Source organism: Lynx rufus, unplaced genomic scaffold (genome assembly GCF_022079265.1).
Source record: "Lynx rufus isolate CCGP_SWC_20201006 ecotype Redwood Valley unplaced genomic scaffold, mLynRuf1.p SCAF_1, whole genome shotgun sequence".
NCBI classification, from domain to species: domain Eukaryota; kingdom Metazoa; phylum Chordata; class Mammalia; order Carnivora; family Felidae; genus Lynx; species Lynx rufus.
The window spans coordinates 222226801-222239064 of NW_025814823.1; the positions used below are offsets into that span (position 1 = coordinate 222226801).

Sequence of the window (12264 nt, forward strand, 5' to 3'; positions counted from 1 at the left end):
GACAGGAAGTTGAGCTCAACTACAAAACACCCTTAGGAGGTGAGAGGAAAAAGAGACCCAGCTTATCAAATACCATCTGGTAGCAACATATATAATTTATTTTCAGTGGTAATTAAATGGTAAAAATTCGGGGTGCCTGGGTGGCTCAGTCAGTTGATCGTCCAACTTTGGCTCAGGTCATGATCTCATGGTTCCTGAGTTCGGGCCCCGCATCGGGCTCTGTGCTGACATCTCAGAGCCTGGAGCCTGTTTCTGATTCTGTGTCTCCCTCTCTCTCTGCCCCTCCCCCTCATGTGCTGTGTCTCTCTCTGCCTTTCAGAAATAAAGCAAAAACTAATAAAAAAAGATTTGAAAAAATGGTAAAAATTCAGGGGTGTCTGGGTTGCTCAGTCAGTTGAATGTCCGATTTTGGCTCAGGTCATGATATCATAGTTCGTGAGTTCAAGCCCCACACGGACTCACTGCTGTCAGTGCAGATCCCACATCAGATCTTCCTTCCCCATCCTCCCATTTTTGCACTCCCTGTATCTCAACAACACGAAACAAAACAAAACAAAAAACAGGCAAAACTTCAAAATTCAAAAAGTCGCCCACTCCCAGACATTAATACATTCAGCCTCTACTGCAGTGTCTAAATTCCACATTCCCCTTTTCCCCCTAAGTTTCTTTGAATTTTTCCATAATACCAGGTTCTCTCTACTTTTTATTCTCATATTTACATCATTTGTATGCCATATCTTTATTTTTTCACATCTTTAATTTTTCATTCTCCACTTTCATTTTCATTTATTTAGTGAGATTTTTGTACGATTAAATGATGAAGTATTGGTATAAATTTTTTTTTACATTTTAATTTATTAAGTTTTTCATAGATGTCTTGCATTTTTTTGATGTTTATTTATTTTGAAGGAGAGCATGAGGGGGAAGGGGCAGAGAGAGAAGGAGACCCAGGATCCAAAGCAGGCTCCAGGCTCTGAGCTGTCAGCACATAGCCTGACACAGGGCTTCAACCCATGAGCTGTGAGATCATGACCTGAGCTGAGGTCAGATGTTTAATTGACTGAGCCACCCAGGCGCCCCAGATTTTTACATTTTAGCATGTTTAGAGAAGTTTAAGTTCACAGCAAAACTTAAGTTTGCAGAGATTTCCCCGATATCCCTTGCCACCACACATGCATAGGCTCCTCCATGACTGATGTCCACCAGCGTCGTACGTTTGTTCCAACTGAACCTACACATCATAATCACCCACAGTCCATAGTTTACCTTAGGATTCACTCTTGGTTCTGTACATTCTGGGGGTTCAAGTAAATGTATAATGACCTGTATCCATCAGTAGGACATCATACAGACTATTTTCACACTAAAATCCCCCAGGTTCTTCCTATTCATCCCTCCCCCAGCCCTACCAAGCCCTGTATGTCAATTACATGTTTATTGCCTCTATAGTTTAACTTCTCCAGAATGTCATATAGTTGGAGTCATAGAGTATGTAGGTTTTCCAGATTGACATCTTTCTCTTAGTAACATACATAAAAATTCCTTCCTACCTATTTATGGCTTCCTAGGCCACTTCTTTTTAGTGTTGAATACTATTCTGTTGTCTCGATGTACCAGAGTTTATTTGTCCACTCACTTACTAAAGAATATCTTAATTACTTTCATGTCTCGGCAATTACTGATGAAGCCATATAAAGATCTATGTGCAAGTTTGTATGTGGAAATAAATTTTCAGCTCCTTTGTGTCAATACCAAGAAGTGCGTTTGCTGGAGCATATGGTGAGATAATGCCTAGATTTGTAAGAAGCCACTACCTTGTCATCTAAAGTGGCTGCGCCATTTTGCATTGCCACCAGCAATGAATGCAAGTTCTGGTTACTCCACACCCTCACCAGCATTTGGTGTTGTCAGCATTCCAAAGTTGGGACATCCTAATAGGTGTGTAGTAATATCTCATAGTTGTTTTAATTTGCTGATGAAAGAGCTTGATAGGACATCTGTTTACATGCCTATTTGACATCCGTATGGCTTCTTTGGTAAGATTTGTTAAATTCTTTGGCCAGTTTTTAAAATAAGTTTTTGTTTTCATATTGTTGAACTTTATGAATGCTATTTTTTCCCCAGTGCAATCAAAATGAGCAGGGAATTTTAGTAAGGGTTGCCTTTCTTTCATAGTGTCAACTCTAGATAAGATCCTATTGTAAGCCGGACATTTGATGGATGAACATCTTGATAAAAGCATGTCTAAAGCTTTATATACTCAATTATCTGAGTTTCTGCCTAATGGCTGCCCAAGAATATCAAGCAGATATTATAGATATGCAAATAAAGTCATTGATAAACATATACAACTCAGATATACCATTAAGTGATGTTCACCTCAGAATTAGCATTCAGAAATCTGAAAATGAGATTCACCAAAATTCACCCTTTCTCTTTACCTTTGTTCACACAATTCTATTCCCTACATAAAATAGTTTCTCACTCTCTATTTCATCTTCTTCATCCTAGAATTCTGCCATCTTAGGTGGCAAAGCCATATATATATGAATAGGCAATTATATATATATATATATATATACACACACACACACACACACACATACATACACATACACACATATATATATATATATATATATATATATATATATATTCTAACTCACTTCTCCTTCCTCTCAATCTTGTGTTTTTCCTATCTTTCATATTCACTAAAGACACCAACCATATTGAACTCTATCATGGTACCTACCATTTTTAGCTTATTGAATAAATATGTATTCACTTTTTAACCACCATCCACAAATACATGAAATAAAAAGATACTTGATAGTAATATTTCCTTATTCTCTTACATACTACATGTAAAATTCTCTTAATATATTTATACTAATATATAATGAAATGTATTAATGAAATGTAGAATATGTATGTATGTATTTATGTGCATTTGATTTTTCCAAAGTGACCATAAACAGATCTAGGTATATAAACATAATAGGTCTTTTGGTTTTTTAAAGGTTTGAAGACCTGGGTGTTTAGATATAATCTTTATTGAGCTTTATCTCTGTATTATTATCTCTATATCTCTCTATATAGAACCATCTTAACACAATGCAGTCAAGAGTATACTCTTTCTTCCTCCTTCTCCTCTTCCCCCTCCCCCTCTTCTTCTTCTTCTTCTTCTTCTTCTTCTTCTTCTTCTTCTTCCTCTTCTTCTTTTTTGTAAATGTTTTTTTCAGATCCTTAGCTTTTATAAATAGAGTTAATGGAAGCTAAATGTCATCAGCACATTTGCCAGTAGACACCATACAAAAATCAACTTTGGACAAATAATTCTCTTGAGGGTCCTAAACACAACACAGTAGTAAAAAAGTCAACAGGGCAACCTCACCAGATATTAACACTTAAAGCTGCTACTGTAATGCCTAAATTCCATAATTCTTTCTACTTTTTCCCTGAGTTTCTTTGAAATATTCCATAATATAAGGTTCTATCTGCTTTCCCCCCATGTCTATCATTTGTACATATTATCCCTATTTTTTCATTTAATATTTTCTGTATTCTTTATAGTTATTTTCCCTGCATCTTTCTAGTGATCTAAAAATTTGCAATATATATTTTGGTGATACTTAATCCTAGGTAGTGTTAAAGGTCAGGTTGTCTCCGCTTAGAATTAATGAAGTGATTCATGAAAGATAGTTTCTGATAAAGAGAGTAACACATGATTTCTTTTTCTTAAAGTGAGGTTTAAAAATGCTTCATTATGTAGAGTCCAATTTCTCATTTTGTACAACTCTAATCACCCTTTTGTATTCTGGTTTTTATTATTTAGCAGAGAGCAAACTAATTTTATATTTATGGACTGTTTTCTTAGAAAATACTGAAGACTCAGATAGCAATTGGGAGAAAACATTTTATCCGTAAGGTTATATAAAATATTCATTACGATAAAACAGTTAATCCTTTTTGAGCACTGCTTACCTTATCTCTTTACTTTAGCATTCACAATGTGAATTTTAATATATATATATATTTGCAAAAGACACATCTGATAAAGGACTGTTCTCTAAAATATACAAGAATTCTTTAAAGTCAAGGGTGAAGGAGATGAAATAGAAGGTGAGAAACTATTTTAATCGAAGGGAATGGAATTGTGTGAACCAAAGTAAAGAGAAAAGTTGAGTTTGGGTGAATTTCATTTTCAGATTTCTTAACGCTAGTTTTCAGTTATGTAATTTATCAGAGACTGGATTTACATATCTGTAATCTCTCCTTGATCTCCACTAGCCAGAAACTCAGCAGAAGCTACCCCCAGTGAGACACCTGAGTATGTATAAGCTTTAGACATGCTCTTATCCAATTATTTATCCATCAGAATCTCCCATTTACAAGCAGATCTATGGTGAGGTTGACAATGTTAGAGAAAGGCAACACCTTTACTAGAATTCCCTGCTTATTTTCATTGCACTGGGAATGAAAGAAGCATTCCCTCTAAATTTACATCAATGAAATGATTAAGAATAATTCATTTGAAAGGTTGTCGATAGAGAAGATAGAGATTTTAACTTGCCATGAAAAATGAGAAATTCCTTTGTGAATAAGCTTATTTTGCTTTCCTCAAATGACCAATCCGTTGACAATCAATAAAAAGGAGCTACTGCAAAGAACGTGCACAAAATGGACAAGTTTACTTTTATTTACTTTGGGTGCCACCAATATACAGTGAACTTGATAGCCATCAGTATGTAGTGACATTGTAATAGCTAATTTGTTCCTGGCTTTGAGCCGGGCACTTTGGTGAGTTTTGTTGAAGCATTATAACTGACATTATTTTATAGAGGGAGAAATTGAGGCTTAGGAAGATCCAATTATGTCTTGAGTAAGGATGAGAATAGGATTTAACCATAAGCAGCCAGATTCTAAACGGAGAGCTAAGTGTTTCCCTTTTTCAGTGCAATTGAAATACTCACCTAAGTTTTTGAGTTGCTTTGCAATTTTAAGAAAATTGTTGAAAATATAATTAAAATTTCATAGTTTTCAGTAGCTTATTAAACAAAATTTGGTAGAAAGCCAAAACAAGTCAGTAAAAATGTACAATATTTAATCCTTTAAATATGGTAACCATGGACTATATTATACACTTGAAAGTATTCTAAACACTTTATTTATGTTACCCTGATTTAATTTTTTTTAATGTTTCTATTTATTTTTGAGACAGAGAGAGACAGAGCATGAGCAGGGGAGGGGCAGAGAGAGGGGGAGACACAGAATCTGAAGCAGGCTCCAGGCTCTGAGCTGTCAGCACGGAGCCTGATGCAGGGCTCAAAGTCACTGAGTGTGAGATTACAACCTGAACCAACGGACGCTTGACTGACTGAGCCACCCAGGCGTCCCTGTGTTACTCTGATTTAAATCTTACACCAACTTTAACTAAATCTGAAAAATGTTTAATTGAACTGACACCATTGACATTTATCAGGCTGGAAAAGCAAAAACCAAAATATACGGTTGTTTTATTAATAAATTTTTGGTATGTATTGAAGTAAAATTTTATTACTTGAGATTCATTGCCTTTCATTTTTTTAGACAACCACAAAGTTCTTATAAGATTTAGACAAAATTGAGGATTTATTGACAAAATTCAATGGATCTGTGATACAGACTTACAGGTCTAATTTTTATGTGGATTGACCAATCCATTGATGAATTTGCTTTTATTTTTAGGCAAAATTTTATGTTATTCTAGTGATACACTCAAGGAAATCTCAATGGCTAAGTGTCCAGATACTAGTTAGGGTGATGTGTTACTTTGAAGGCTATCCTATTATATTTCATGCTAACTCCTCAAAATGACAAAACATCCAAATTTATATATTTGTTTATAACTGACTTTTTGCATTTACCTTTTGCCTGCTGGAGGTTTCATTCTTTGTTTTATCTTGAAATGCTGAGGGAGTACCCCATATACGGCACACACATTTTATAGCTCATTCCCTTCTCTCTATAACTTCTTTAATTGCTTTTATAAATAGACTTTTCTCACATTTATTTGAAATTTCATATTATTTTGATTTTAAAGATCAGTTTCTTTATTTTATTATTTTCATAAGTGTTATTTAAATCCAAATTGACATATAATGTAATTTAGTAATTCATAACTTACATATAATACCCAATGCTCATCCCAGCAAGTGCCTTCCTTAATGCCCATCACCCATTTAGCCCACCCCCCACCGAATACCCCACCAGCCACCTTTAGTCTGTTCTCTGTATATGAGTCTCTTATGGTTTGTCTACCTTTCTCTTTTTATCTTAGTTTTGCTCCCCTTCCCCTATGTTCATCTGTTTTGTTTCATAAATTCCACATATGAGTGAAATCACATGATATTTGTCTTTCTCTGACTTACTTATTTTACTTAGCACACTTTTACTTAGTACTTTACTTAGTACACTCTAGTCCCAACCATGTTGTTGCAAATGGTAAGATTTCTTTCTTTTTGATCACTGAGTAATTTTGCATTACACACACACACACACACACACACACACACACACCACATCTTCTTTATGCATTCATCCATCGATGGACATTTGGGCTCTTTGCATACTTTGGCTACTGTCGATAGTGCACCTATAAACATTGGAGTGCATGTGCCCCTTCGAATTAGCATCTTTGTGTCCTTTGGATAAATCTCTAGTAGTGCAGTTGCTGGCTCATGGGGTAGTTCTCTTTTTATTTTTTGAGGAACCTCCATTCTGTTTTCCACAGTGGCTGCACCAGTTTGCATTCCCACCAGCAGTGCACAAGGGTTCCCTTTTCTCCACATCCTTGCTAACAAAGGATCAGTTACTTTAAATATATCATAGATATAAAAACCTCTCCCTAGAAAATATTATAAGACTAGTTGATGAGTTAAGAGAATGTGAGTAATTTTCAGAATGTAAAGGAGCTAAAGAGTAAACAAACTGCAAAGAGGAGATGAAGCTTTGTTATCAGAAAAAAGGGAAATAAAAGCCGTCTTTTAAATATGATGTCTATATTTGGGTGTCAAATGGTAAATTACTCTAGTTAGAATGTCTGTAGTGCAGAGACATTTGGCCACAGCCACTAGAGAGTAAATAATTCCAACTGTGACTTGCATCAACAAGCATTTGATTCAGTTCAAGGAAGTAGTTAAGTTGAAGGTACCTGAAAAGGGCTTCAGAATTAATGTTTGAATATTCAGAGATACACATGAAGTAATTCCATGCTTGAAATATCATCAGGCTATTATTAACAACAGTCAGGTGTTTTATAACATAATGGAACTCATACATACAAGATATTATGGATAGAACAGTAAATTTGGTGATGAATTCTGAGTATTCTATAGAAACTTACCGTAACAACAAAGCAAAATGCAATTATTTCACTATTCTCATTGGAGAGAGACTGTTAACACCAATTAAAATAGATAAATTAGATAAAAGAAGTAAGAAGATAGAATTTTATAATAAAGAAGCAATAAATCTGCCTGGAGGGATTTGCTAAGGCTTCACAGGGAGAAACATGGGCAAAGGCATGATCACATTCCTTCCTTATTTAGTCACATAGTGCTGTCCATATTTTGTAATACATGAGAAACTGAAAGTTCTGTTTAATACTGAAGCTCTTAATGGCAGAACCCAAACTGAATCAATATTTGCCTAACCTTTCCTTTTTTCCCACTAGAGCGAGCTGCTTCTGAGTTTCTGGGTATAAAACTCTAGAGACAGATAAAGTTGGCATTTAGATACATAAAAATCTGATGCACAGTCAGAAGACCACATGTGACTATTTATTTTTTTAATGTTTATTTATTTTTGAGAGACAGAGAGACAGAGTCTGAGCAGGGGAGGTACAGAGAGAGAGGGAGACACAGAATCCGAAGCAGGCTCCAGGCTCCGAGCTGTCAGCACAGAGCCCCTGTGACTCGAACTCACAGACTGCGAGATCATATCTTGAGCCAAAGTCAGATGCTCAACTGACTGAGCCACCCAGGCACCCCACCACATGTCACTTTTTAAAAATGAGTGAGAGGGTCCCCCTTTCGCTGCATCCTCGTCAACAGCTGTTGTTTTCTGAATTGTTAATGTTAGCCATTCTGACAGGTGTGAGGTGGTATCTCATTGCGGTTTCGATTTGTATTTCCCTGATGATGAGCGATAAAAAACTAAGAAACTCTTAAGCAACCTGGAGGGAAATTAAAATATAACAACTCTAATTTTAATAAAAATGTGGATTATGATGTATTTCTCTTTCTTTAAGGATGTATTTATAAACATCTTATGTGCCTACAAGTGGAAAATTTAAAGACAGAAGATTTATGACTTTATTAAATGATTATAATTTTATTTATTTTTTAAAAAAATTTTTTTAGTGTTTTTATTTATTTTTGAGACAGAGAGAGACAGAGCATGAGCAGGGGAGAGGCAGAGAAAGAGAGGGAGACACAGAATCTGAAGCAGGCTCCAGGCTCCGAGCTGTCAGCACAGAGCCTGACGCGGGGCTCGAACTCATGGAGTGTGAGATCATGACCTGAGCCAAAGTCGGACGCTCAATCGACTGAGCCACCCAGGCGCCCCAAATGATTATAATTTTATAAAAATGTTTCATTTCACAGCAAACAACAAGAGAAGCTCTCTATACTGTCTATGATATAACGTTTAATTTTCCTAAGGGGAAAGTTAGAATGAAGAAGAGGATTAGAAAAAACAAAACAAAACAAAACTAAAAGGGATAAATAGGAAACTAACAACTAAGATGTAACAAAGTTTGAGAGAAATGTTGGGATTTCTAAGAAAAAAAATTAATTGTGATTCTTGATGAAGCGACTATAACCTAAGTGTTGTCGTATGTGCCTTAGGTTCTCAATAAAATGTTTGTGAAAATAAATTGAATGGGATTTACTTTCATTTAATTATCTTCCTCAAAAAAAATGAAAACAAACCAAAACAAAACAAAACAGTGACTAAGACAGAGTGAAGAGATTCTGGTTATTATCATATTAACAAAAGAAAATTTTCTACCTTGACCTGAACCATTACTCCTACATCTTTATTGCTTAAAGAATGAGATGTAATACTTTTAGAGTAACTCTGGGCCATCAAGGACTTTTTACAAAATGTGTTTGAGAATTTAGCTTTTCCATTAACCGTGAGAAAGTTATTAGGCAAATTAAAAGACACAATTTTAAGGAGAATGCTTACCTAATGGAGAGAAGAAAACTTTTTAAGGCATTTCTGAAAACTCATTTACAGAAAAGTCATAAAATTGTACCCTGTCAAGTGGTCTGCAAAGATTAAGTTAATGCTTTAATTTTTGATTTCTATTCAATTGTGAAAACAGGTTTCTTAGCAACGGTGGTTGCATACTTATATGAACTATACATTTATTTCATTATATATAGATCATAAACGCCTTTTTTAAAAATTTAAATCTCATCTACTTACCAAATAAGGGTAACATGATTCAGATCCTCTATCTCAGGGGTTTTCTCATTTATATAGGTGAGTGAGGCCAAATTAGACAGTTCATGTAATACTGTTGTGAGCAGTTGCGATTAGAATATCTTTCTACCCTTAGATTGGCTGTGGACTGTGGCAAACCTAAAGTAAACATGTGATGTACACTCTGGAAGGGTGTATCTCCTGAAAATAATCTAGACATTTTAGGACTCGGTCATGTCTTCTCTGAAAATGTGTAGGAAATGTAGAAGTACCTCCATTTCCACTTCATTGATGGGGGTCATTTCTTACTTGCTATATTGGGCAAAACATCACAATTTAAAATGGTAGTTGTTGCCTCATGGTTATTGTTCAGTCAGGCACAGGGATCAGTCAGTCACCCAAAGGTAGGGCATCAGGACGATGCCAGGACGTACTACAGGACCTACAGTCTTGGAGCCTGATGAGTTATGGGAAGATGCTGAAGATATTTAGCTGAGTAGAAAATGTTCAAATAAGTTTCAGTAGAACTCCAGAAGGAGGCAAAAAGCTTCCAGAAAGGATAACATCCGGAGAAAGGAGGCACCAAAAAATACGGTGACGGAGCTAAAAATTAGACGCCAGACAATAGTGGATGAGTGCCAAACGAAAAACACCATTGTGTGAACTAGGGCCTGGATGTTTGTGCTCATGGTTTGTACCCCAGGGGTCTGTGTGGGAGCTCTGTGGTTCAGGAATTTTAAAGTTGAAGACTGTGAATGTCACAACTTGGTCCCAGTAGTAAGCATATGTTTTTATGTTAAGGAATCTTTTTTTTTTTTTTTAATCTGGGAAGTAAAACGAAATAATCGGTAATGTGGAAAGAGAAAAGGGATACACACACATGTACACACACGCATGATTCTATGCCGAGTCCCACATATTTTGTCTCATTTCATCTTTACAACAACACTCACTGTTACACTGTTAAGTGGACATCGTATTCCAAATAGAAGACAAGGAGACTAGGTATCAGAGGGGAAGGATTTTGAAACTAAAAAACAGACTCTTGACCAAAAGAAAAAAAAAAAAGATGGTTACCAGAGAGGAGGTGGGTGAGTGGATGGTGGAGGCGAAATCGGTGATGGGGATTAAGGGGCGAACTTGCTGTGATGAGCCCCAGGTGGTGTAGGGCAGTGTTGAATCGCTGTCTTGTACACCTGAAACTTATATTACACTCTATGTTAACTGGAATTTAAATAAAAACATAAAAAAAAAGAAATTACCATCAACTCGCTGGCCCTACCAGATTACAAATTATCCCCCTTGATAATGTTCATTAGCCATAGAAACATGCCCCACCTCCTCAGTGTACTTTATACCACCCTCCTTGACCTAAATCTTTGAACTTTTTCCATATGATTGTGCCTTTCAGATATATTTTCATGATTCCCAGCAGCTTATAGTTAGCTCCCCCCCCCCCACAACATGGTTTTGCTATGGCTGTCGCAGCCTCCTGAAATGCCTTTCCTCCTGTCCTCACTTTGTCTACCTCACTCTTGTCCCACATGATTCCTGTATCACTTTCTAATGTCATCAAACGTCATGTGAAGGAAAGTTTGCCTGAACCAACGGGTGTTGAACTGGGCGTCTTTTCCTTGCACTCCTGGTGTGTTCTCTTTCCTATCAGGCGCTGAAATTGTCTGTGTCTCCCAACTGGACTTCTCACTGGTGGGCATTGTGCTTTACTGTATTTCTCAACTCTAGTATAGTGTCTAGTATATAGCAGGCACTCAGAAAATATTTAGTGAATTGTACAATCGGACCCAGTTTCTCTACACCAACAATTTCCTCCAGAAATGCTATAGTCACTAAGGAGATTCAGTAGCCATTTTCTTCTAAATTATCCTTACGCTCAATTGGATAAAGGTACTGGAAAGGGGTTTTGTGAGAAAATGCTTCCTTGTTCAGAGAAGGAGATTATGTGATAGGGAGATAGCTCTATTATACTCTATCCTCTCTGACCTGTAAATGTGCCTTAAGTTCATTTATATATTTATTTCTGTAATATTCATTTCTGAGAGCATTCCTATGAGACAGGATGCAACATTGAAACCATAAGACATCAATGCCTTCTCACCCCTCAAATCAACCACGAAAGTATCCAAGGCAGACTAACGGCATGGCCCATACTCTGATCCTAGCAGTTACTAACAAATGTTAACAAGTTAAGAGTCATAAATATCATCTATGAAAGCAATTGGTTTTAGTCTAGCGCTGAAATGAGATGCAAACTAACCCCAGTTTAATTTTTTTTAGTGTTTTTATTTTATTTTTGAGAGAGAGGGAGACAGAGCATGAACAGGGGAGGGGCAGAGAGAGAGAGACACAGAAGCTGAAGCAGGCTCCAGACTCCGAGGCTGTGTGAGGCTCTGACTCCCAGACTGTGAGATCATGACCTGAGCCGAACTCGGATGCTTACCCGACTGAGCCACCCAGGCGCCCCCTCTAGCCCCAGTTTTAAATAACCAACTTGTCAAAACAATAACTTTTACTTTGAAATGCATGGCTTAACTAACTCCACAATGAACAACCGGATTCTTTGGCCTGGGGATTTAGATGGGCTCACTTCGATGATGTCTGTTTGTATTGACCTAGTCATGATTCCCAGGCCAGAGTAATGGTGATACATATATTGCACATTGAGCCTTTTGATGAGCAGAGCTCTTTCACATAAAGTTCGATTTAAAATTGGTAAGACTACATAATGATAATTATATGGAAAAGATGGACGACGTGTGTCAAATATCCGCTCTA

General features: G+C 36.5%; 1 protein-coding gene across 2 annotated transcripts in view; it reads left to right on the top strand.

Moving 5' to 3' along the window:
- The window catches only part of CDH12 (cadherin 12), a 269762-nt gene that overhangs the window by 227367 nt on the left and 30131 nt on the right, over positions 1 to 12264 (top strand). The window lies entirely within an intron of this gene.